Genomic DNA, 26,690 nt, shown 5'->3' with positions numbered 1-26,690 from the left:
CTTGCTGGTGTGTTTTGGATCATTGTCCTGCTGCAGAACCCAAGTTGGTTTCAGCTTGAGGTCACCAACAGATGGCCGGACATTCTCCTTCAGCAGAATTCATGCTTCCATTTATCACAGCAAGTCTTCCAGGTCCTGAAGCAGCAAAACAGCCCGAGAGCATCACACTACCACCACCATATTTTACTGTTGGTATGATGTTCTTTTTCTGAAATGTGGTGTTACTTTTCCGCCAGATGTAATGGGACACACACCTTACAAAATTTTCAACTTTTGTCTCGTCAGACCAGAGTATTTTCCAAAAGGTTTTGGGGATCATCAAGATGTTTTCTTCCAAAATTGAGACGAGCCTTAATGTTCTTTTTGTTCAGCAGTGGTTTTGGTCTTGGAACTCTGCCATGCAGGCCGTTTTTGCCCAGTGTCTTTCTTATGGTGGAGTCATGAACACTGACCTTAACTGAGGCAAGTGAGGCCTGCACTTCTTTGGATGTTGTTGTGGGGTCTTTTGTGACCTCTTGGATGAGTCGTCGCTGTGCTCTTGGAGTCATTTTGGTTGGCCAGCCACTCCTGGGAAGGTTCAACACTGTTCCATGTTTTTTGCCATTTGTGGATAATGGCTCTCACTGTGGTTCGCTGGAGTCCCAAAGCTTTAGAAATGGCTTTATAACCTTTTCAACACTGACAGATCTGAATTAATCTCAGTTACGTTATGTTTTAACAGGGCGGCACATTACTTTTTCACACAAGGACATGTTTGGATTTTTTTTTCCCTCCCTTAGTAAGAAAACGTTTCATTTAAAAACTGCATTTTGTGTTCAGATGTGATGTAATTGACTAATATTTAAAACACTTTTTCACACCACTGTATTAATAATAGCCCTTTTCACCTATATAACAAAGTTGAGATGCAGTTTTTTTCCTTGAAATATACTGTACCCTGTATATACAGTAACTTCTTAGCACATCCACATGTGTTGATTTACAAAATAGTTACATCCTTTCATTTTTCACTATGAGGCCCTCGTTGGAAAAATGTGTGGACCCCCCTGGATTAAGTCCTAAGTACACCCCTTCACTTACAGGTTGTGTTTGTCTGCAGTGGCGGCACGTTGTCTAAGGCGCTATTAGGAGGTTGCAGTCCAGGGCGTGCGCGTGCATGTCGTTCCCTGCCCTGCTCGTTGGCCTCTGTGTAGGTAAGGAAGACGTACAAGCAGATTTTAAATTAGTCACGCATCACTGCCAGCATAATGCGCACAAAAATGGAGGGGTCAGAGAAGCAGGACACGCTGCAGTGTGTGTGTGTGTGTGTGTGTGTGTGTGTGTGTGTGTGTGTGATGTGCAATGGGCGCAGGGATAAGCTCAGCACTTTAATTACTGAAAATAAACAGGGAGCGTCAAATCATAGAAAAGAAAAAAGTGAAATTGGTTTGAGTCATTAACAATTTTGTTTTTATGACTATTTTCATTATGGGGGCGACATAAAAACAAAACTAAAGAGCTTAAAAATGCAGCCTGAAAAGTGAGCGTGAAGGCAAAGAGGATGCTGTTACAATCCTGGGTTGTAAAAGGTTTTTTTTTGTTTGTTTGGTGGGGCTGATGGTCCAAATGTGGTACAGGTGTGTGTTTTGTGTTTTTCCTTGTGTTGGAGGACACTGGCTGCCCGGATTGGCTGCAGCAGGGGAACCACCTCCTTTAAAAGGCAGAGGAAGACGCCAAGAAGGGGACCTCTCTCTCCTCCTCAGCTGCCACACCTTGTCAGCATGGACGTATTGGACTTTGAGCAAATGGACAGTTTGTTAGAGACCTGTTTAGGGGTCCCTAAACCCCCAAAATGGGGGACTTATAATTTAGAATTCATCTTCCTGTGAACTCCAACTGCACTAAAGAAGAGGTCAAAATTTGCATGCACAAAATTTTTGGACGACTTAGACGTACTCCGACGTATGCCGCCGTGCTTCCGCGTGCTGTTAGTATATACAAAACTTACCCATAACTTATTGGACGTACGCCAGCGTATTGGCCAATTTTTTCATACGTTGGCGTAAGCTGGCTAAATCGTCAAGGTGTGACAGGCGGTGGGCGTTGGGCATAAATTGTGACCAAGTTCAACGTATGCCATCAAAATGATCACGTCAGGCATGCGCTGCCTAAATCATCAAGGTGTGACAGGGCCTTAAAGTTACATGTTTGGAGTCAACGTAGTTGTTTATTATTCCCCATAGTTATAGTCCCCATTTCCTCTGGGTAAGCATGCACAGTGATCCCCATGAACTCAATTCAACATACGACCAAGTTGAAATGCACACGCAGTAAACACAGGTAAATCATCATCATCCTTTATTTAACCAGATAAACCTCATTGAAATAAAACATCACTTCTACAAGAGTGACCTGGCCACGACGGCAGCAGAACACAAGACATTCCCAACATACGTTCCCTCAAAATATCCTTAAATTCTCATCACGTAACAAGTTACAAGAGATATGTTTAAGTCATTTTGCAGATCATTCCATGCAGGATTCAATGTACTGGAATGCTATCTTACCCAACTCTGTTCCGCCTGCAGGAAAACCGTCAGCACCTTTTTCTGAGAGCGCAGAGTAGGGATGAGTGAGTACACCACTATCTGTATCCGTATCTGTTCACCCATCTAAATTATCTGTAGCTGTACTCGGAATGGGCGGGGCATAAACCAGAAGCGGGCGTGGACTAACCGGAAACGGAAACATCTGTACATTGCTTTAAGTTTGAAATTGACATGGATTGATCACAAGTTGCTATATTTATTGTTTATTATTCAGCTATAGGTGTACTGTCTATGTGTATAAGTGATCTGTAAAACTAAAAAAACTAGTTTTTAGTAGGGCTATTTCACGCATACGCATCATGGCAAGCCACTGCTCTCTGTTATGACGACAGACGGCAGCACAGTGTAGCTCCCCACAGAGTCTGTTGCTCCTTTATAACTTTATTCTGACCTGAACACATCAACAACAATGCAATTCAAACACCACATATGTATTTCCAACTCAATAACCGTCTCGAGTCTATTCGTCATTGCAACGACACTTCCTCCTTGTTACTAGACAGACCGTGAGATGCATTCACGGACACTCCGAAACATCATATCAATGTCTTTATTATGCTTTCGTGTGTGGTCTAAATCGGGTCACCAACACGGTCCCAGCGGGTACCAGGTGCCCCCTAAGTACCACATTAGTCGCTTGCCAGCCTGTTCTAAAGAGAGATCAAACAGTACCACTTACCTGTGGGCTGCATCTCATGTTTAAATCACACTTACATGTAAACTGGAAAGACAATATATTAAAAAAACACTTTAAAAACTGTGTAAAGACTATTTTAGTACTGCACATTCTCATATGTTCCTTTAAGGTAACATGTGATTAAACGTATCTCCCGATGACGACGAGAGATGGACACGTGAATGCAACATGGCAGCCGCCGAGCTTGAGAGTTGTAACACGGACCTTGTTAACAGTGTGCGTCTATAAACGTGAGTAAGCTGGTTATTTCTCATTCATTCAATGCTGGACGCTGTTTGCACAGTGATATTGTGTTGTGTTGTGTACCTCAAGCATCCAGCTGCCGAGCTGGTCACTAACAGCTGAGCCTCCTCAGCATTGCCACCAAGTTATTATATTGTTAGCATGCTATTTCAATGTGTTTAGCGCACTGCTGATAGCTGAGATGTTATGTTGCTGTGCGTTTGTCGATATGTCTAAGGAGGCGTGGTCGCTGTGTGTGACTGGTCAATCACAGAGCGTGATGAGTGAATACATACCGAGGATTCTCCGTCATCACAATTACGGATAATGACAAGCTGTACTCGTTTCAAGCTCGTATGCGGCAAGAATGCATTATCCGTAAGGATACTCGTCTACTACAAGTATCCAGCTCATCCCTCGCGCAAAGCATGCTGTTGTTGTTTGCGCATGTCTGCATGTCAAATGGTCTTAACGTACTATTAATTAAAGTTGTTTTTTGTTTTTTTCTTAGGAGTGAACACGCAACTTTGCAGTTGGGAGACGACCACTCTAAAATCCGAGTCACCGTTGAGTTCCTGTAACGTTGCCAGTAGAAACTCTGACTCTTTTCGCAAGCAACGTTAGTAAAGACTTCCTCGCTCTACGAGTGTCCTCCACAGACGCAGACAAAAGATCTTTGCCCTACGACAACACAATAACGCCACTACAAAAAGCATTATGGTTCTTTTCACTCTCACTTTGTAGCAGTCTTTATGATCCTCTCAACTTGAGAGGGAGAGACCTTGAAGGAGGTAATGTGCTATAATAGCGACACTCTGCATCTCTTTGTATTCCCCCCCTCTCCCATCTAATACTGTAGGCTATAATTCTCCCGTGGTAGTCACACGCACAGAGTCAGAGGTGTGTTTGTGTCTTTTATATTGGATTATGGCGCCACCTATTTTTAGGCCATGCAGCGCTCACGGAGGAGAGAAAGTTCATTCATTCAAACGTTGGTTGGTCTCCGTATCACCACGCAGTCACCTTCAAATCAGATAATCCTGCACAGCCATGCTTCAATACCACAAGAAATATGACTTCTTTTTTTCTTTTTTTTGCTCGTCCTGCCTGGGTTGTCCATATCAGACCTAGAAAATAGTCTTTACGGACTCACAACACCACAAATAAGAAACATTACATTTAGTCACATTTAACAGTATAATTATTATAGAAATATTATATGTATTCCAAGAATTCTTTTTCAAGAATGAAACATAAAGAATGTATTGACTGATCAGTTCCAAGCAGCTGTAATGTATTACTACAACACAAAAACAAATTCTCATTCTTTGTGATTAAAATGACATAACATCTGAAGTTTAAAAAAACAAAAAACAAATTCTGATTAAAATTTTAATGGACCTGCCTGCCAATCCTTGCAATTTGTTGCCATCGTTACACAGAAAGTTACCAAATATAACTTGTAGGGGTGTCACGAGATCTTGCAAGATTAAAACGTGACAAGATGTCTTGTTGACAGAAAAAACTGTCTTGCGATAATAACTAAATAATTACACGATAAATGAAAATCAAGTGGCTAATTTTGCTGGCCTCTATATATTGCCCTGTATCAGTTCCTGACTAGAAAAGGAAGAAAATCAGCTTTTTGATACATTTCAAGCATAACTTTCACTTTGACACAAATATGTTTTGCTTTTGTGACATCTCAAATATCTGAACAACTAAACTAACATAAACAAAACAAAAAAGGGGTTGTTTTACATCCAAATAACAATGTAAGTACAAATACAAGACCATGAACTATTTAAATGTTTCAAATTTGGAACTAAACTATGTGTGTGCTTGTGTGTGCACACGTGTGTGTGCGTGTGCATGCGTTAAATTTCCCTACAATGCGGACCCTTCTGCACACTACACTCCTCCACGCTCTCTCACTTCCTCCTTCCTGTCATGTGTGATTTTTCCATTCAAATTGTCTATGCCGAGCTCTTATCAAATGCACTTCTGCCACCTTGTGGCCGTTTTTATGGCATAAAATTGCTCTGAAGTGAAATCTATTAATGGAAGGTTGTGACATTGCCTATTTTTGCTTCTCGCGCTAAAAAAAACGTAAAAGATGTATAAATACGTTGTTGAGATGGGGCGTTCGGGTTTGTAAAATCAAATAAATACGTCTTTGGTATTGAATGAGTTAATACAGTTGAACAGTCAGCATTTATAGAAATGCTGCAAAGGTCAGACAGACTGTGATAATTGTCTGTGGGAAAAGACATGTCACAAACACCAGTTCCACAAATTTACACAGTGAAAGATGAAATATATAAGGAAATATTGCATTATTATAATTTACTATTATTATTATTATATACTGTATGATCATAACATCAGTGGTTTACTTGGTCTCAAAAAATGCTGACAATATCATTTAGCGTCATTTTGTGGGACCATAGACATTTCAAAAACGCAGCTGCATTATTTTGTGACTCGGTTAAACAAAAAATGTGTTTGTCCAGTCATATTTTTTCATCATACTTTTCTTAAAATTAATATTCAAATCTCATCTTGTAAACTGGGTGTCTCTTGACACCCCTAATAACGGGGCTGGTGGTTGGTCCTGCATTCGTTGCGCCCGAATAAAATACAGTAGACGCCCCTACAACGTAAATAATGCGTTCCGAGAACCTTTATGTTATAGGGATTTTATGTTATAGGAAGCGTAAAAATACATGTAAATAGCCTAATCCATTCCAAGATCTTCCCAAACTCACCCCTTTGGCACTTCAAAATATTCAAAGTCCACCAAATATGGTGGGAAAATATAAGAAAACGTTAGCATAAACATAGTAGAATAACATTCCAATATAAAATAAGGTAATAAATAAAATTACTGTAAATGAATAAAACTGAAAAACAAAAAAATCGAGATGTCTTGATCAGGAGCGCGAGTGGAGGCAGGAAGTAGGAGGAGGACGACTAGCTTTAAAGAGTCTAAGAGTCAGCTGGTCTCACAGACAAACGCACACGCACTACACGATAATGCTGTGTGCAAAATTTGAATTTGTAACTTCACTTAATTGTTTAAGTTAGTTTAAGGGCAACTATGAAGAGGAAGGAGGTTGAAGGGAGAAGCCTGTCTCTCACACAAACGTGCTGTATAAGTCAGCCAATGAATTGAGAGCGGAGGCGGTGCCCCGATAATCAGCCAATGAGAGCATGAAGCGTCAGAAGGCGTCACCAAGTGTTAGTCTGAACTTGCACCGACTTGAGGCATAAATAAAGTTGATTGAAAAAAAAAATCTTGCACCGGCTTGACGCTTTGTACAAAGCGGGGTCCACAAACCCCAAGCCTGGAGGAGCTTGGTGACCTCCAACTTCACAAATGGATCAAAATTCCCAAGCACACACTCCATAAATGTGTCAAAAGTCTTGAAAGAAGAGTGGAGGCTGTCATATTGGAAGTTTTTAGTTTGTTTTTTTTTCGTGTTGGGATGGAACACATGATGGGAGTGGATGTGCGACGTCATCTGAGACACCGCCTCAGGGGAATGAGAGGAAGGTGAGAATGAGACAGAAAGGTGTGAGAAAAACAATAAGAAGGAGACGGAGGTCAGAGGTACCGGAAAGAAAAGACGTGCAATGAAGCGAGCGGAGGCGAAATTGAAATGGAGCCCCGACAGCTTCCTGAAGGAGATCAAGAGGTGAATTCATGATGGCATCCAAACAACGAGGGAACAAACGTGATGAGGAACTAGAAAGACAAACACTTAGAAATCAACTGCAGGTAGCGTGATTTAAATAAACGCTTTACACGCACAACAAAAGCAAATGTGCCCCCTAGTGGCTGTGAGCAGCAACCCCCTCCGACCAGTGTTTGTTGGCAGGAATAAACTATGACATCTGGATAAACGTTAGCCTTTGAGACTTTTTTCCAATTACCACTGCAGGAACGACAATTCCACAAAAAGCGGCAGATATTATATGTGTACTACTTCAGCCTTCGTGTAATCATTCTGTTGATCTCGGTAATGAAGCACAGTCGACGGTGCCACGTCGCGCTTTGAATTTCGCTACTTCACTCGAATACGACTTTTTAATCATTCATTGATACAGCCTATTTTTAGCCCAAAAATAAGCATTTTTAAGCAAACTTTATGCATTTTTGGCCAAAATTAAGCATTTTCAAGGATAAAAATGACTGAATGGACTAAAATATAAACACATGTTTATTGTGGTTAATTGGTTCAAGACCCAAACGAGATAAGTGAAGTAGACATGAAATAACATGCCTATAGTCCCCTTTAAACTCCTATTTTTCATTGTTTACAACACATTGCGCAACTGTTACGCTGAAGGGACTCGAGACAGCTTCTAGCTACCAAACAAGCTAACCAGTTAGCATCCAATTTATTTCTTCTAAACTTAAGAAGCCAAAAACTTACCACTTCCACATGGAATGGGAGGGGAACTTATTTTCACCCTATCATGTGGGACATGCCATGGCTGACTTCATGACCTTATGCAGTGTTAAGGTAATGTAACGCAAGGTAATGCCTAAATGTTTGTGCCATTACTGCCACTTAATGATCAGAATACTACATATCACTTGTATTTCAATAAGTTTTGACTAATAATAGACCATCGTCTACCTTGAAACAGCCATCATTAATTAATCAATTAATTTACGAAAAAATGCAATATAGCGAGAGAGTGATAATCGAACAATGCACTTCAATTGCTTTATTGACAAGCAGAGAACTCATGCAGTAAACATTCACACAGGAGCTGCTGCCGGCCACCCTCTACACTGAGAACCTATTGCTAAGGCTCAGCCATGAGACAGTCATCATTTATCAATTAATTTGTGAAAAAACACAATAGAGTGAGGTCACGATGTTTGAACAGCGTTGTAGCAAGGGACGACTGTTTACAAAAAATTTTAAGACCAGTTAAAAAATTGCAAGAATTTACATTCTGCATTGTTGGATCTTAATGAGGTTCTAAGTAGAGCTTAAAAATTCAAAAAGAACAAATGGGAGTGAGACAAAAAACATTTTGAGTAAGCAATGTATTGCAAACAAGCCTTAAAGTGAAATAGGCTGCTCATCATCTTATCAAAGGTTTAAGACCATAGTTAAAAATAAATAAATAAATAAAGGAAAGCCCCCTAAAATAGTAATAAAATGTTGACAAAAGGACTCAGCAATGAGTAGCTGCACCATTCTTGTAATCATCTGAAAATGGGTTTGGGCATGCTTGATGCCAGTGTTTCCAGGAGGCTAGTGGGAATGTTGCTCCAGGTAGTGAAGATGACTTCAGGAAGGGCATCCGCTATCTGGAACCGATGTCCATTTTTGTGAACTTCCCTTGCCATCCAGACCCAAATGTTCTCCACTGGCCTTAGATCAAGGGAACATGCAGGCACTGGCGTTGTGAAGGGATTGTAAACTGCAATGTTGAAAAAAACAGTAATGACCACACAGACGAGGACCTTCAGTAATGAGGGACGCCCCTTGCAACATCTCCGCATAGCCAGCTGCGGTTTCACACACCTGCGAAACCTGAAGCTCCATTGTTCCACTGAAGGATCATGATGGCGGACGTTTCAAATGAGCAGCAATACCGCGCTGCGAGAGGCCTTGCTTATGCAGCTCAACGATCCCACCGCGTTCAAAGAGAGAAAGCTTTTTTGCCTTTGCCACCAAAAAAATCATGACAGTGTGAATATCTGACATGAAACGACATTCAATCGACATTTTCTCTCACTCCTATTTCTTCTTTCTGCATTTTGAAGCTCTACGTAAAACCTCCTTAAGATCCAACAGCGCAAAATGTAAATTCTTGCAATTTTTCAACTGGTCTTAACATTTCGATCAGAAGTGTATCAGACAATTGGACAGTGCATTAAAAGATGCAAGAGATATGTCATATTCCACACTGTTCCCAAGGTCTCAGTAACGTTACAGTTGGCTAGAATTAAACAACACAAGCACTGGTAGAATTAAACTAATGGAAGCACTGTTGCTTGAATTTTGCAGACAGGTTGCTTGGCAACATTATCAGCTTGCTATAGCCTTGCACAGGTAGAAGGCACACACTCATACCCTAGAAACCCTAGGAACCAGTTAGATACAGACACATAGCAACACCACTGATCCACGCAGGGGAGGGGTACCACCCCTGCGTGGGTGGGACTCGAGAACAGCGTAATAGAGTAGGCACTTCCTAGTTCTTCCTTCTCTCATGGGATGGGCTGAAGTCCAGCGCTGAGCTTTGTGACATCTTCGAGACAATTACGTCACTAAATATTTAAAATACAGAAAAGAGTGTCCGACTGATCTCTTCTCAGGATAAATAAACTTGTACATACGTTTCAGTAATGTTACATTAGCCAGTTCCGGAACTAAAATAAGAAATAACGGAACATGTGAGAGGTTGTACAGTATTATGTCCTATTTTCTCTTGTTATGTACACTATATTGGTTAATAGGAGTGTAAAGGTGCCCATAAGGGTCAGGTCTAGAGGGCTCTAATAACGTTAATAGTGTTAAAAACCATACTTAAAAGTTAAAAGGTTTTATCTGCTCTAACAGAAGAAGGATTCCTACTTTGCAGAAATTCACTTATCCCTGTCAGGTCTGGAGCAGACAAACGGCGATAAAAGAGGGATGACTGTATTTCACATATCAGTAGGAAAGCTGATACCGAGAATCTCTATTTTTAAATTATCTCTGGTTTCATTTTTATGCCACACCGAAAACACGTGAATGGTCGGGTGCAAGATTTCCCATGAGGTCTTGTGAATTTCTCACATCACAGCTTTAGGAAGCCCGTGTTTGTTAACTGGCCTCGTGTCCAGCGGCGGCCGCTACGCAGTACTGTAGCCAGTAAGTGTTTTTCGGATGCAACAATTGCGTATGTAAACCGGAATAAGGCAGAAATTGGAAGAGTCTTTGTTTTCTGGGGAGCTAAAGACCTGCCTCCGGGTTGCTGCACGCCAGATTCCCCCAGTATTCTCTTAACTCTTTGATGATAACCACTTGAGGAGGGAAGTGTCTCTATGCAGCCCTGAGCGGTTTATAAAAAAAAAAAAACAACTTACGATCGTGCCCCACTGGGATCCAATATTATTTTAAAAGCTCATGAAATCAGCAGGATTGGACCCCTTTAGAATATGCAGCAGGCCGCAAATGGCCCCCAGGCTGTACTTTGGACACCCCGTGGTGTAGCGGATAAGTGGCAGAGATGGTTGGCATACGTGGACTGAAGTTTAATAGCTCAGGGAAGAAAAAGAAACTCATAAAACTTTTTATCCGGCTTCAATCCTAGGATTTGGTGAGAACATACAGAACACCTTTAAGAAGGAGTCAAGCATTTTGTTCCGGAAACTTTGGCAAAGCTTGCAGCGACAACAAGCCGTGATTCGTTGACGTACCCTCCCTTCCTTCGGAGGAGACACTTCTCAGAATTGTGACATTCGGAATGATAAAATCAATGTGGCCGCGTATGACCGCAGGGCCTTTTTTCCTTGTTCTTGCTGTCCATCCTCCATTCATCTTCATAACCGTCTGCCTCCGCCTCCGCCTCTCCTCCAGCTGAATTACAACACGAAGCAGCGGCGCTCCATCACCGCCAGAGAGGCGCCAACCCGATTAAAAAGCGGCCCCATACGTCTTAGCATAACAAGGTGGCTTCCATGCGCTACAGTTAGCAGCTAAGCTAAACTATGCAACCGAGCAAATACACTCTTTCGGCTGTACTGTAAACAAGAACACCTCAGTGAATACAAAATAAATCCAAGCTTTAGACCTCCCGACCCACTCTCTCCAATGTCATGTGACTTCTGGTCCACACTGGCCCACAACAATCCTAAATTGGACTACATGTAACCTTTTTAAAAATGATTAATAAAGATTAATATATTAATCTTATATTAATACAGTTATTTGTTATTGATTTGTATTGTGGGATTTTGTTTACATTTTACATTTTCAAAAATTTTAATATGTAAAATACTTTGTTAAAAAAAATAAATGATAATGTCAAATAATACATTGAAAATTACACAAAACAACAAAAATGCAATTTATTTATACTGTTTAAAATTAAATACTGCATCATAAATTTGGATATGTGCAACATAAAAGTATGAAATACAGTTATCTTCTAAATTATTTTACTTTGTATTAATATCAATATTTAGTTGTATTATTTTATTTCATATTTTTTATTGCATTTTTTTACATCTTCCGAAAATGGTGGAAAATGTAAATAAGTAAAAATCCTTTAAACAACGATAAAAACAAATTTTAAAAAATTATACCATATTAAAAGAGTTTTTGTTGTTTCAAAAACACTGGACAATAGAGAAATATACATGCCAAAAAACAAAAGTATCAGATAAAATCATCTTTAAAATTTGTATATTTTATATTATATATTCATTTCAATAATTGGTCATATCATTCTATTTTTTTTCATCCTGAAAGGGTGGAAAATGTAAATATGTAAAATACTTTTTAAAAATAAATATGATAAAAACAAATACTTTGAAAATGATACCAAATAACAAAAATATTGTTTTTGTTATGAAAAGAACTTGGTCATCGGTGACCAAATCTGGTTCTTGGGAGGTGGAATGTCACTTCTCTAGTGGGAAATGAGCTGCAACTTGTGCGAGAGGTTGAGACATTCCAAGTACACATAGTCACCTCGAGCTACAGTTTGGGTTCTGGAACCAAACTCCTCAAAAGGGGGTGGACCTTGTTCTACTATGGAGTTGCTGTAAGGGAGAGGTGGCGAGCTGGTGTGGGCTTATTAATAGCCCCCCGGCTCGATGCCTCTGTGTTGGATCATCCCTAGTGAACGAGAGGGTCATTTTTCTACACCTTGGGGTTGGGGAAAGGCTCCTGACTGTCATTTGTGTGCATGCGCCAAACGGCAGTTCAGAGTACCCAGCCTTCTTGGAGTCCATCAGAAGCAACCCAACTGGTGACTCGGTCGTTCTACTGGGAGACTTCAACGCCCATGTGGGCAATGACAATGTTCGGTAAGGAGTGTGATTGAAAGGAACAGCCTCCCCAATCTGAACCCTTGTGGTGTGATCTTATTGGACTTCTGTGCAAACCTCAGTACCCTCAGGGTACTGGAAGGTACTTGGGAGTTTGCTCAAATGGTCTGCATGTGCTTTGTGGACTTCAAAAAGGCATTCGACCCTGTCCCTTGCGGTGTCCTGTAGGGGGTTCTCCCTGAGTATGGGATTGGTGGCGCGCTACTATGTGCCATTCGGTCCTTGTACAACCAGCAGGAGCCTGGTTCGCATTGCCAGCGGTAAGTCAAGACTGTTTTCGGTGATCAGTGGCCTCCGCCAAGGCTGCCGTTTGTCACTGATTCTGTTTATAATTTTCATGGACAAAATTTCTAGGCGCAACCAAGGTGTCGAGGGAGTACAGTTCGGTGGCCTTAGGATCTCGTCTTTGCTATTTGCAGACTATGTGGTCCTAATGGCCTCATCGGGCTGTGACCTTCAGCGTTTACTGGGGCGGTTACTGCATCTGAGTGTAAAGCTTCTGGGATGAGACTCAGAACCTCCAAATCCGAGGCCATGGTTCTCTGTCAAAAAAGGGAAGTTTGCTCCCTCCGGTTTGGGAATGAGGTCCTGTCCCAGGTGGAGGACTTCAAATATCTCGGGGTCTTGCTCACGAGTGAGGGAAGGTTGGAGCGTGAGGTCGATAGGCAGATGGGCGCAGCGTCTGCAGTAATACGGTCACTGCACCGGACCGTCATGGTGAAGAGAGAGCTGGGCCGGAAGGCAAAGCTCTCAATTTATCAGTCGGTCTGTGTTCCCACCCTCACCTATGGTCATGAGCTTTGGGTCGTGAGCGAAAGAACGAAACTGCGGATACAAGCAGCTGAAACGAGTTCCCTCCATAGGGTGGTTGGATTCACCCTAAACGATAAGGTGAGGAGCTCAGTCATCCGGGGGGGACTCAGAGTAGAGCCGCTGCTCCTTCACATCGAGAGGAGCCAGCTGAGGTGGCTCGGGCATCTCGTCCGGATGCCTCACGGAAGCCTCCCTGGTGAGATGTTCCAAGCATGCCCAGCTGGGAGAAGGCCCGAGGGCACACCTACGACACTCTGGAGTGATAACGTCTCACAGCTGGCCTGGGAATGCCTTGGTGTCCTCTTGGTGGAGCTGGAGGAGGTGGTCGGGGACCAAGAAGTCTGGACTTCCCTACTGAGACTGCTGCCCCCACGACACGGACCAGGGGAGGAATATGGATGGATGGATGGATGGATGATTTTACATTATACAGTATTAACTTAAATATTTTTTTGTTATTGCAACATTTCTTTTGATGATAAAAGCAAATAATACCATGAAAATGACACAGAATAACAAAAATGAATAGTTTTTTGATTGTTTCAAAGAGACTGGATCATAACTAAATATACAGTACGTGCAAAATACAAACAATGAAATACAAAATGTATAAATACACTATCCACAATAACCACACATAAAAAATAAATGTCTAAAATAATCAAAGAAAGTAGAACTAAAGCCTAATACAACAACAAAATACTGGAAACACGGTTTAGACATAGTATCACATAAAATTTTCCTTGGTCTCTTCCTCAGCCTATCCCCCACCCCACCCCGTTCATAAAATTGTAAGTCAGCACACACACAGCAATAAAATAATAAATAAATAAAACACATCCACACTGCGTTATTATGCTGGCTGCGTTAGCTTCCTGACGTGAAACCTTCTTTAAAAACATGAAAAGACGCAAATAGTTTACCCATGCTGTTCTAGACTGCCAGCAGCTGTCAATCAAAGAAGACCTGGACACCCCCCCCCAGTAGCAGCTGGCTGATTATTTTAAATGTATGTTGCAAATAAATGGAGAGTCAATAATTGTGTTGCATCTATTTGCAGTACATGTGCATTGTGTACGTTGGGACGCATGCACGGGTCAGCTGTTCTCTCGCGGGCCGGTCGGAGATAAACAAGCGATGTTGTAATGTGAGAGCCTTCTCGTGTTCTATGGCCCCCCAGGGCACCCCTACACAGTCAAGGAGGCCATTTTTATGTGCCATCAATATTCCATCAGCGTGTGGAGAGCTGTTACGCCTATTAAGCCACACATGAACACACACACACACACACACACACACACTTTTGGCCGCAGTATGTTTTTTTATTGGTCCTTGGCACATTGTAAAAAAAACACACCAAAAATATTCATTTCAAAAAGTGTTTGCTCCCTCCTGGATGTTTTATTTTTTTTGTATGTTTGTCACACTTGTTTCAGATCATCAAACAAACTGAAATTTTAGTTAATGACAACACAACTGACCACAACATTAAGTTTTTAAGTGAAACTTTTCATTATTAAGTAAGAAAAAAAATCCAAACCTACAGGGTCCTGTGTGAAAAAGTGATTTCCCCCAAAACCTAATAACTGGTTGGCCCCCCTTGGCAGCAACAACTGCTATGTGATGTTTCTTACAGCGCTGTGGAGGAATGTTGGCCCACTCATCTTTGCAGAATTGTTGTAATTCAGCCACACTGGAGGGTTTTCGAGCATGAAACGTATTTTTAGGTCATGCCAGTCACCATCAATAGGATTCGTGTCAGGACTTTCACTAAGTCGTCATTTTGTTGTTCTTTAACCATTCAGGTGGACTTGCTGGTGTGTTTTGGATCATTGTCCTGCTGCAGAACCCAAGTTGGTTGTAGCTTGAGGTCACCAACAGATGGCCGGACATTCTCCTTCAGGTTTTTTTGTTAGACTGCATAATTCATGGTTCCATTTATCACAGCAAGTCTTCCAGGTCCTGAAGCACACTACCACCACCATATTTTACTGTTGGTATGATGTTCTTTTTCTGAAATGTGGCGTTACTTTTAAACCAGATGTAATGGGAGACACACCTTCCAATAAATTCAACATTTGTCTCATCAGACCACAGAGTACTTTCCCAAACATCTTGGGGATCATCAAGATGTTTTCTGCCAAAATTGAGACGAGCCTTAATGTTCTTTTTGTTCAGCAGTGGTTTTGGTCTTGGAACTCTGCCATGCAGGTTGTTTTTGCCCAGTGTCTGTCTTGTGGTGGAGTCATGAACACTGACCTTAACTGAGGCAAGTGAGGCCTGCAGTTCTTTGGATGTTGTTGTGGGGTCTTTTGTGACCTCTTGGCTAAGTCGTTGCTGCGCTCTTGGGGTCATTTTGGTTGGCCGGCCACTCCTGGGAAGGTTCACCACTGTTCCATGTTTTCGTCATTTGTGGATAATGGCTCTCACTGTGGTTTGCTGGAGTCCCAAAGCTTTAGAAATGACTTTATAACGTTTTCCACTTGAACTCGGGTGTGATAAATCACAATTAAGTTATGTTTTGATAGGGGGGGCAATCACTTTTCCACACAGAGCCATTTAGGTTTAGATTTTTTTTCTCCATCAATAATAAAAACTTTCATTTAAAAACGGCATTTTGTGTTCAGTTGTGTTGTCATTGACTAATATTTTAATTTGTTTGATGATCTGAAACATTTACGTGTGACAAATATGTAAAAAATAAATCAGGAAGGGGTCTTTTTCACACCACTTTATATTATTAAATATTACACTAATTTGCTTTGTCACGAATAAAACACAAAGCTATATTGACCTACATCGGTTTGATTTTAGCACCTTTAATGCACAAAATGTGTCCCCCATGCCTAAATTTTTCAATATGCAGCCCTGGGTGGGAAAAGTTTGGACACCCCAACACAAATAAATGTCAAAGCACAATCCTCTCTAAAGCATTACATACACGCTAAAAATCCATCTCGAAAAGTTCTCTGCGATTACTTGAATGTCATACGGCAACGTTATTTATAAATGTCCTGTATCTTTTCGAAAAACAACAACAAAAAATAACAACAAGTCCGTCTGAACGACCAGGAAAAGTTGTTTTAAGTCCTTAATTTATGATTTATGCCTCTTGGCCACATAAGTGACTTGTGGACAGATGAGCATGATGCAAGATGACAGACAGAAAAGAAAAGCTTGAGGTTTTCATTTCTTCCATACCGCTCGGAAAAAAAGGGAGCACGTGGCCGTGCACGCTAAAGACACGTTTCATTTTTCGAAACACAGCAAAGATAAACCACCAGGCCAAAATGTGTTTGGAGGCAAATCTTGCCTTAAATGACTAGAAAAACCATGTTCTGGGGTTTTGACGTGGTTAATTGGTTCCCAAATAAGTGATTGAATATCTCGGTAGTTAGAGCATCAAAAACATGTTTATGACTTTCTAAATATTTTTTTTTAAACATTATTAGAGCCCTCGAGACATGAAATAACACCCCTATAGTCACCCTTTCACTCCTATTACCCAATATACTAAGTGAATTTCTGCAAAGTAGGACTCCTCATTTATAAATGGAATATTTTGGTAGTTAGAGCATAGAAAACCTGTTTATGACCTGCTAAACAACATTTTTAACATTAGAGACCTCTAGATGTGAAATAACACCCCTATAGTCACTTTTACATTCCTATTACCCAATATAGTAGAGAGAAAATACGACATATAAGATATACTGTATAAGACATAAATAAAACGTGTGTGTGTCACAATAAATGTGTTCATTGTGGAGGACAGCAGGTGACGTCGGGGGTTCAGAGTTGAGTTTTAGCTTGTCCTGAGTTACGGCCGCAAAAGTAGCCCATGTTATTATTATGATTATTATGATGTGTACCCCACCTGTCGCCCAAAGTCAGCTGGAATAGGCTCCAGCATTCTCCCGTGACCCTAATGAGGAGAAGCGGCATAGTAAATGGATGGATGGATGATGTTATTATTATTGTGCCTGTTGTGAGATTATTTAAACCTACAATAAAAGACGATTGTGCCGGCGATCAAATCTGGTGCTTGTCTCATCAAAAAATACCTACTGGCCAATGTAGAATACTAGATTCACAATTAATTTAAAAATGAATGGCTTCTATTTATAATACTTAATTTCGGAAAAAATGCGTACAACTTACAAGTTTGTTACTCAACATAGTATACATAATCAAAATGAATACATATAAGACACAGAAAGCCTGTTTCAGACCCTCTGAATAAGGCTTTTAACATTAGAGCCCTCTAGACATGAAATAACACCCCTGTAGTCACCCTTACACTTCTATTACCCAATATAGTAGACATAATACGAGAAAATAAGACATAAGACATCAAAAACCTGTTTACGACCTTTTTAACATTAGATCTCTCTCGACATGAAATAACATCCCTATAGTCACCTTTGTACTCCTATTACCAAATATAGTAGACATAATAAGAGAAAATAAGACATAATATAGACTCACATGTTAGCAGTTGGAGAGTTCCTTACTTCCTGTTCTGGACAGTATTTCTTGTGGTGGCTCTCATTAATGTAACATTACTGACACCTAGTGACCAGTGTAGAATACTACATATCATGGCAATATCTTTGAATGCGTCTTCTGAATGTCTCATTTTAGTTCGTTTAGTCATTATTATGCTTGAAAATGCTTAATGTTGGCAAAAAAATGTCAAATTTGCACAAATAAGCATGTTTTATTAATATAGTTTTTGAAAAACCACGGAATTCGAAGAGCAACTCCTGTATTTAGGAATACAAATGAACTTTCTATCGTTGCTTCTTTTTGTCTTTTTTTTTTTTTTTTTTAAATGCCACACACAAGACGAAGCTGCCTGAGTGCTTTGTGGTGGGGGAGGGGCCACAGCAGCACCCGCTGCTCGTTGAGCAGAGCGATATGTGCTTTCATGTACCAAGAGGGGCCTGACAGGTTTAACGGTACGTACATCGATATAAGGTCACCGTTCGGGTTCATTTTCCGTACGGTACAAAATAAAAACCGTAAAACCCCTTTGCCAATAAATACCATTTTTCAATTCAAAAATAATCACAAAATACTAGAACAGTAACAGAGCTTGAAGTGTGTGATTGACGGACAGCACTCTGAATGGCATTCTGTGCATCATCACTCACTTTACCAATGTGTTACTACCAGTGGTTCATTTCTTTTTACACTTGTAAGACAGTGAAGAACGGTTTACCTGACTTAAAACATGGCTTGTGCGTTTAAAAAAAAGACACATTCTAAAAATATAATTTAACAAGAAAACTACAAAAAAAAACAACAAATATGCAAAAATCAGAAGTCATTTTGCAAGACTGAAGTCACTTAACAGAAAAAAGTTATCTAATGAGGAAAAAGTCGTAATTTTACAAGAATAACAAACAATGATGAGGAAAAATAATGTCATTTTAATAGAATAGAGTTGAAATAATAAAGAAAAAAAACACATTTTATTGTTTAAAGTTCTATTATGAGAAACAAACAAAACAACAAAAGAAAGTTGTAATTTTTTAGAAAATGAGGTCACAGGAAAAGTTATCATTTTACGACAATAAAGTCAAACTATTATGGAAATAAAGTCATAATTACAAGAAGAACATTTACAAGCAGTAAGTTGAAATAATTGGAAAAAAACATGAGCAGAAATGGACAAAAACATCTGTATTTTTACACGAATAAAGTCAAAATATGAAGAGAATTGTTTTTATTTTAATACTAAAAAAATTCACATATGTACGAGAATAAATTTGTAATATTATGAGGGAAATGAATGACATTTGAGTAGCACAGAGTTGAAATGTTTAAGAAAAAAAGATGCTACTTTGTATAGTCTAAATATTGTATTATCAGAAACAAATTGTAATTTTTGGAAAATTAGGTTAGGGAAAAAGTTAAAATATGATGGGAATAAGGTCATAATATTACCAAAAGAACATTTACAAAGATGATTTAAGAAGAAAGTTGACATATATGAAAAAAACAGCAAAAATGGGGAAAACAAGAGCAACCGACGACAAGCTAAAACTCATCTCTGAACACGCTGGCGACGAGCCCCGCCAACCGCAGCTGCCCGGCAGCATACAACCCTGATCGAAGCATGCCTATTTTAGATTTGTTTTGCTTTTCACATTTTTACACACTTTTTGTCTCTCCTAAGTCATGCCGCGTGTCACGCACGCTTTGACATGAAACATCTAAAGATGGACGACACATGACAATGTCAGACACGCTGACATTTGCGATGACATTTTCACATGCAAATCAAGGGGAAAAAATGGCGTGGAAAACACCATTTCGGCTGCTGTGATGATGAAACGGAGATCATCTTCAAAGGCAGGATCACCCTCCTCGCACATTAAACACCACGGCGTTTGTCATATTTTTATACGTTTATTGTTGCACTTTTATGGCATTTCGATGAATCGCTAAGGGTGAAAATGTGCAGGCGGAACAGCCTCTTGCATTTTAGTGTGCGATCATGTCTATTTACACGCAAACACCCGAGGGCCGAGGACGATTTAGGAATAATGAGGTGTAAAGAAATCAATGTGGCATTTTGCTGGACAAATAACACGTATAATTTTGTACAGTGCATGAAGCACACATCCAATCAATCACTTCCTGATGGGTTGATATTTCAAACGCTTTCAACGGACCTCATTTCCATGCTGACTTATGCGCACATCGATGTCGAATTGTACCATCCGACTGTTTACTCTTTATCGGATGATATTTAAATAAAAAATTTACAGCTACACTCACAAATCACGTCGTTATTGGAAACAAATTGAGAGAAATTATGCTGTTAAATAGGAAAGAACGGAATGGCGACAATGACAACGTATACACAGGTGTCATCGTGGGTTGCTGTACCTAGTGGGGACTTGGGATGGGACCATGTACTTATGGCCCACAGTTTTTCCATACATTTTGCCCTTTGTGTGCGAGCGAGTGGCGAAAAGTCCTTGAAAAGGAGTATATATCAGAAAGTATAGGTGACAACAGCCGGCCCTGACGTCAAGGTGCAGCGCATCTGTTTTTGAACACGTTACCTCCGAAAAGAGCCAAAGATGATGCATAAGAAAGCAGTAAAGCAGTAAAGCAGTGTGCTGCAATTTCTTCAAAAGAGATGAAAACGCTGCACATCAGGTAAAGAACGGTACCAAAAAACAAAAATCACCCTGTTTAAACTCTTACTGTACTCTTGCAACTTTGTAAAATAAACTACACTAGGTCCCCAACTTACGAACATCCGACTAGCGAACACTCAGGGATACGAACACAAGCCGACTGGTCTACGTTTTATTTTATTTTGCCTTGTAGTCGCTCAATCAGTATTTATACTGCTACTGTACATGCTTGACCAGTAGAGGGCACTGTGACACTGCTAATGGGACCAACAGAGGAAGCCTTAGAGCTAATGAAACCGACAGAGGAAGAGTTAGACGCTGGGGAGATAAAGCTAAATGGAAAGCTAAATTGTACAACCTGGACAGAGCGTGTGATTAAAGTTTATGAAGAGTTAATAGGCCTGCTTAATTCTACACCACACACAGAACACTACCTCTTTTAGAAGAGTCTAACCACGATGACGACTTGTCCTTTTTTTCCAATAACTCCTCCTCCTCCTCTACAACGACGTATGCCACTCCTCTTCAAAGGTAAATAACATTCATTAATTATCCTGGTTTAATATTACTACTGCATCCAAACTCATATTTACATACATACACATATACTGTATATGTATACACGTACATGTAGTACCTATATCATTGGTAATATGACCTTTTCCCCTACTTAAGAACAATTCAACATAAGAACGGTCGCCTGGAACCAATTGTGTTCGTTAGTTGGGGACTTAGTGTACTTGTATAACCAATGGGGTCCAAAGTGAGGCCGAGGGACCATTTTCATTGTTTCTCCATCCATCCATTTTCTTCTGCTTATCCGGGTCAGGGTCACGGGAGCAGCAATCTCAGTACAGAAGCCCAGACTTCCCGGTCCCCGGCCACCTCTTCCAGTTCTACCGGGAGGACAACAAGACATTCCCAGACCAGCTCTGAGCTGTGAGATAATCCCTCCAGCATGTCCGAGGTCTGCCCCGAGGCCTCCTCCCAGCTGGGCATGCCCAGATCACCTCAATAGGAAGGCGTCAGAGAGGCATCCGGACTACTTGTAGATGCCCGAGCCACCTCAACTAGCTCCTCTTGATGTGAAGGAGCAACGGCTCTACTCTGAGCTCCTCACCCTATCCACCCATGGAGGAAACTCATCTCAGCCACTTGTATCCGCCATCTCTTTCTTTCGGTCACGACCCAAAACTCGTGACCATAGGTGAGGGTGGGAACATACTGTAGATCGACCGGTAAATTGAGAGCTTTGCCCAGCGGCTCAGTTTTCTCTTCTTCACGACGGTCCGGTACAACGACTGCACTACTGCAGACGCTGCGCCATTCCGCCTGTCGACCTCAAACTCCAACCTTCCCTCACTCATGAAAAAGGTCGAATGCCTTTTACAAGTCCACAAAGCACAAGTAGACCGGTTGGTCAAACTCCCATGTACCCTCCAAACCCTTGCTAGGGTGTAGAGCTGGTCCAGTGTTCCGCGACTGAGACAAAAACCACATTGCACCTCCTTTAGCCGAGGTTGGCTAACAATCGTACCCTTCTCTCCAGCACCCTGGAATAGACTCCCAGGGAGGGGGACGTAATATTCCCCTATATAATATTCCCCTGGAAAAGCACTGCTCGCAGGACATTGAGCTGCTGATGGTGAAATGCAGACCTTTTTATTTGCCTCGTGAGTTTAGCGCTGTGTATTTAACTGCTGTTTACATCCCACCACGAGCTAACACTGCTAATGCACTAGGCCTCCTGCATGACATCATTGATAAACACGAGACCAAACACCCAGACGCTGTATTCATTATATCTGGCGATTTCAACCACTGTAACCTCAGGACTGTCCTCCCCAAATATTACCAGCATGTGAGCTTTCCCACAAGGGAAAATAACATCCTGGACCAAGTCTACAGCAACATGAAAGGTGCTTTGAAGGCTGTTCCAAGACCCCACTTTGGAAAGGCTGACCTCATCTCTATATTCCTTTATCCAACATACAGACAACTTCTTAAAAAAGCTCCCCCTGTACGTACAGCAGTTAAAGTGTGGAATGAAGAAACTGATCAAGTACTTCAGGACTGCTTTGGCTGCACAAACTGGGATGTGTTTAAAACTGCAGCGGGGAGGGAAGATTGTACTGTTGATTTGGATGAATATGCTTCTGCTGTTACTGGCTACATTAGCACATGCATAGAGACTGTGACCACCACCAAGTATTACAGAAAATACCCTAACCAAAAACAGTGGATGAACTGTGATGTAAGGGCTAAGCTACGTGCTCGTTCGACTGCATTTGTCATGGGCACCGCTGATGACTACAAAAAGGCCAGATATGACCTGAGGAGGTCCATACGAGAGGCCAAAAGACAGTACAGACAGAAGCTGGAGGGCTACTATTCCACCTCAGACCCTCGGCGCATGTGGGCGGGGCTCCAGCACATCACAGACTATCGACAGCAGAGTAGCGTAGCCACGTCCAGCCATACCACACTTCCAGATGAGCTGAACGAGTTCTATGCCCGCTTTGACACCCAAACTCCTGATGAGCAGAGAGGGTGGCTGAACCTCGGGAGCACACAGGACTCACCTCTCATGGTGACATCAGCTGATGTGCGCAGGGTTCTGAACAAAACAAACCCACGAAAAGCAGCAGGGCCAGACAACATCTCAGGACGTGCACTTCGGGTTTGCTCATCAGAGCTAGCTGATGTGCTTGCTGACATATTTAACCTGTCGCTTGCACAAGCATCTGTACTGACCTGCTTTAAGTCCACCACCATAGTGCCCGTACCCAAGAAGAGCAACGTGACCTGCTTGAATGACTATCACCCTATAGCACTCACTCCTATTGTTATGAAGTGCTTTGAAAGGATAGTCATGACCCACATCAAAAAGAGCATCCCGGCGGCAACTGTGGACCCTCTACAGTTTGCATATCGCCAGAACCGGTCCACGGATGATGCAGTCAACACTGCCATCCACACAGCCCTTTCTCACCTACAGGGCCAGGACACATATGTCAGAATGCTATTTATAGACTATAGCTCTGCTTTTAATACAGTCTGCCCCCGCAAACTCACAAATAAGCTCCTCACACTTGGCCTGTCACCCTCCCTCTGTAACTGGGTGTTCAAACCTTCAAGTTCCTTGGCACACACATCAGCGAGGACCTCACCTGGTCTCACAACACCCAACAAATTCTGAAGAAGTCCCAAAGGAGACTGTACTTCCTGAGAAGACTGAGGAAATTTGGCATGTCCACCACAATCCTGAGTTGCTTCTACAGATGCACTATGGAAAGTGTACTTACCGCCTCCATCACTGTTTGGTACGGTAACTGTACAACACGTGATAGGAAGGCACTCCAGCGGGTGATCAAGACCTCACAGAACATTGTTGGGGCAGCCCTCCCCTCACTGCAAGACATTTATAAAACTAGAGTCCTACGAAGAACACACAACCTCATCAAGGACAGCACACATCCACAACACTCATTATTCACACTCCTACCGTCAGGCAGACGCTACAGGAGTTTGAAGTCCAGGACCACAAGGCTGGCAAACAGCTTTTACCCACAGGCCATCAGGCTTCTCAACGAAGCACTCGCACACGCCGCACGCAACACACGCACACACTCATAGCACTTTATTTATTTATTTATTTATTTATTTGTATTATTTACTTGTATTAATGTCTCTTCTGTTGTTGTTGCTCAATTTATTGGTATTTATGTTTATGTGTTTATGTTTCTTATGTTCTTATTCTTTCTTGTGTTTTCTTTCTTTTCTTGGGAGAATGAACAGAATAAGATTTTCATTGCATGGTATAACTGCTGTTTTACTATGCACATGACAATAAAACTCTTGAATCTTGAATCTTGAAGCTATAGTTGAAACATACCTCCAGTCACCGTTCTGGTTCAGCCTCTTCGAAGCCGTGCTCCATGGCCTTACCAAACTCCTCCCACACCCGAGTTGTGCCTCGACCACCGCCGAAGCCGCGTGCCACTTGACCTGCCGGTGCCTGTCAGCTGTTTCAGGAGCCATCTATGCTCATAGGACTCCTTCAGCTTGATGGCAGCCCTGACCTCTGGTGTTCACCATCGGGTTAGGGGCTTACCGCCACGACTGGCACCAACCACCTTGCAGTCACATTTCAGATTGGCTGCCTCAGCAATGGAGGCACGGAATACGGCCCAATACGGCTCGATATCCATGTCCTCCCCCAGTATGCAGTGGAAGCTCTGCCGGAGGTGAGAGTTGAAGACTCAACAAACAGGAGACTCTCCCAGACGTTCCCAGCACACCCTCTGTACACGTTTGGGTCTCCTAGGTTTGTCTGGCATCTTCCCCCACCATGTAATCCAACTCATCATCAGGTGGTGATCAGTTGACAGCTCGGCCCCTCTCTTCACCCGCATGTCCAGAACATGCGGACGCAGGTCTGATGATAAGGCTACAAAGTTGATCATAGACCTGCGGCTTAGGGTGTCCTGGTGCCAGGTGCACTTATGGACATCCTGGAACATGGTGTGTGTTGTGGACAAACTGTGGCTCACACAGAAGTCCAATAATATTACGCCGCACAGGTTCAGAGTGGGGAGGTCGTTCTTCCCAATCACGCCCCTCCAGGTCACACTGTCATTGCCCACCTGGGCGTTTATGTCTCCCACTCGAACTACGGAGTCACCAACAGGGGTGAGCTCCAGCACCCCTCTGATAGAAGAGGGCTGTGTACTCCGAACTGCCATCTGGCCCGTACGCACAAACGACAGAAAGGAGGAAATATTATGAGAAAAAAATTACTTCATTTTAGTAGCATAAAGTTAAAATAATAAAGAATAAATATGATATTTTAAATCGGTACATTATGAAAATAAGAAATTTTTAAAATGATGTAAAATTTTTTTGAAAATTAGGTTGTGGAAAAATGTTATGAGAAGTGAATATATTATGGCAATAGTCATTCCGAGAAAAAAAATTTATAAGAAAGAATTGGAAAATTTGAAAAACAAGAACGGAATTGCCAAAAACAGCAGTAATCTTAGAATAATGTCAAAATATTGAGAAAAAAGTTGTAACCTAACGAGAAAAAAAGTTATATATTTACGAGAATCAACTTGCAATGTTATGAGGAAAAATACTCATTTTTGTAGCTAGAGTTGAAATGGTAAAGAAAACATACGTTATTTTTTAAAAGTCGGAATATTATGAGAAGCAAACAAAACAAAATAAAGCCGTACTTTTGGGGAAAAAATTAAGTTTGAATAATATGGGAATAAAATAATATTACTGTTTTCTGAAGATATTACTGAAATTTCTGAAGATTATTTAAGAAGAAAGTTGAAATCTGCAAATGTATACAAAAAAAGGTAAAAAGAAAGACTAACACGCTTTTTCACCATTATCACAAGGCTGAGATGCAGTTTTTTCTTGAGATATATATAACTTCTTAGCATATCTACATGTGTCGATTTACAAAATATCAAAGTGCTACAGTTGCATCCTTGTGATTTTTCACTATGTGGCCCTAGCTGGAAAAAGTTTGGACACTGCTGGCTTATTGACCTACACTGGATCGCTGGTAGCAATTTTTCTGTATGTTATATCAATATTTGTATTTTTTCATGTGGGAATTTTATTTATTGGGGAATTACCTGCCCGTAGAATTTGAAAAGTCATTTATGCACCAAAAAATTAAAAAAAACAAACTGAAATGTAACTGCGGAGGAGCGATTGCAATCCAGTCGGCGTAAACCTCGGGGAAACATTGACGGCCCGTGTTGACGTATAAACACACAAAATGCCAGTGGAGTGTCCAATAAAATAATGCTATTTTATCTTTCCTTGAATTCCTTCAGTGAAAGAGTTCCATGACTGCAAAGTTGCTCTGTGGCAACCTCAGGGATGGGAATCACATCTGAAGATTACTTATGTTGACGACGAAGAGCTCAGGGACAATGTATCTCATCTCAAATATCAACTTTTTTTTTTTTCCTCCCTACCCGGCAGCGTTAAAACGTCTGCAAAACTTCACCTGACTTCAACCTGGCACTCGAGGGGGGCGGTGGGGAGGAAGGAAAGCGGTGTTTCATTTTGGAAAGCAACAACACTTAATAGCACCAACATCCCTTTTAACACCTGGATGATAA

The 26,690-nt window shown here is 41.3% G+C and overlaps 1 long non-coding RNA gene across 1 annotated transcript in view; it reads right to left on the bottom strand.

The window, feature by feature from the left end:
* LOC129180380 (uncharacterized) overlaps positions 1-26,690 on the bottom strand; it is a 64,431-nt gene that overhangs the window by 28,323 nt on the left and 9,418 nt on the right. The window contains exon 3 of the long non-coding RNA XR_008570146.1: positions 1,081-1,185. This is a non-coding gene — a long non-coding RNA (uncharacterized LOC129180380). The remainder of the gene's footprint in view (positions 1-1,080; positions 1,186-26,690) is intronic.

The sequence above is a fragment of the Dunckerocampus dactyliophorus genome, chromosome 4 (genome assembly GCF_027744805.1).
Source record: "Dunckerocampus dactyliophorus isolate RoL2022-P2 chromosome 4, RoL_Ddac_1.1, whole genome shotgun sequence".
Classification (NCBI taxonomy): domain Eukaryota; kingdom Metazoa; phylum Chordata; class Actinopteri; order Syngnathiformes; family Syngnathidae; genus Dunckerocampus; species Dunckerocampus dactyliophorus.
This window is presented reverse-complemented; position numbering and strand designations above follow the sequence as displayed.